The 1,533-nt window shown below is 34.4% G+C and overlaps 1 non-coding gene across 1 annotated transcript; it reads left to right on the plus strand.

Moving 5' to 3' along the window:
• Positions 1–686: 686 nt before the first annotated feature.
• On the plus strand, positions 687–760 carry TRNAE-CUC (transfer RNA glutamic acid (anticodon CUC)). The gene has a single exon. It is a non-coding gene; the product is annotated as a tRNA-Glu (tRNA).
• The last annotated feature ends 773 nt before the right edge of the window (positions 761–1,533 follow it).

Here is a 1,533-nt window from a genome sequence, read left to right on the forward strand (position 1 = left end):
GTTATCCTTTGTTAAACCCCACAAGTATTTCAGAGCAAGGTATTACGAATCAATGCAGCAACTCCATTAAATACAAAAGTCTCAAATGAGCAATCCTAGCTAGACCAGGAAACTGCATTCTAGTCAATTTCCCTTGCACAAAATAACCTGCATGTATCAGTAGAATATTAGTGGACAATATATTTCATTTTCAAGCTATAAGAATCTGCCAATGGGAGGCAGTAAGTGCCCTTTCACAACAGATTCAGGTCACTGAAATAACTGCAGGGCACTTTTAAAAATCAGTTGTCTCTGACAAAAAAAAAAAAAATAGAAAGCACAATGATATATTCTATTGGTTTAAGGCTGTGGTGAAAACAGGTGCTCTCATACATTACTGATAGGAATACAAATTAGTACAATCCTTCTGGAGAAAAATCTAGTAATATCTAGCAAAATTACATATGTACAGAACTTCTGACACAGTAATCCCATTTATAAAAATCTACCCTGAAGATATTAATGTATCCTTTATACTACAAAAATACATATACACAGGTCATGTACTATAAAATTGTTTATAAATGCAAAATATAAGAAGCAACCTAAATACTCAAAGAAGAATGACTGAATAACTGAGGACACGTCTACACAGGAGAGTATTATACAGCTACTAAAATAAAAAAAGAATGGAGAATATCTGAGAATCCCTTGGTGGTCCAGTGGTTAGGACTTAGCACTCTCACTGCTGGGGCCCCAAGTTCAATCCCTGCTCAGGGAATTAAAATCCCGCAAGCCACATAATGCAGTCAGAAAATAAATTTTAAAATTTTTAATTGAAAAAATAAGTGCAGAATATCAAAAAACGGATCGCTTCAAAAGGATGAACTGTTGATTTCCAGGACACACTCTTACACTGAAAAAAGGTGCACAGAATATCTATACCATGCCATTCTTCATATAAGAAAGAAAGGAACTGGAAAACAGTTTGGCAGTTCCTCAAAAAGTTATCTTACAGACCAGTAATTCCACCCCCAAATATAAACCCGAAGGAACTGAAAACATATGTCCACATAAAAACTTGTATCTGAATGTCCATAATAGCTAAAAAAATGAAAATCAAATGTCCAATAAGTGTGCATGGATGAACAAAGTGTGATATAGTCATATAATGGAATATTATTCAGTCATAGGAAGGAATGAAGTACTGACACATCCTACAACATAGATGAACCTAAAAAGATCACATTAAGTGAAAGAAGCTCGGCACAGAAGTCCACATATTATATAATTCCACATTTACATGAAATGTACAGAATAGACAAATTCATACAAACAGAAAGTAGATGAATGGTTACTAGTGGCTGGGGAAAAGGCAACAGGAAGTGACTACTAATGAATACAGGGTTTCGTTTCAGGGTAATGAAAATTTCTAAATTAGGTAGTGGTAATGGCTGCAAAGCCTTATGAACAGACTGAAAAACAATGATTTTGTACACTTCAAAAAAGAAGGCTTTGTGTTGTGTGAATTGTACCTCAATTTAAAAACCTGTA

This window comes from Capricornis sumatraensis, chromosome 2 (genome assembly GCF_032405125.1).
Source record: "Capricornis sumatraensis isolate serow.1 chromosome 2, serow.2, whole genome shotgun sequence".
In the NCBI taxonomy this organism is placed as follows: domain Eukaryota; kingdom Metazoa; phylum Chordata; class Mammalia; order Artiodactyla; family Bovidae; genus Capricornis; species Capricornis sumatraensis.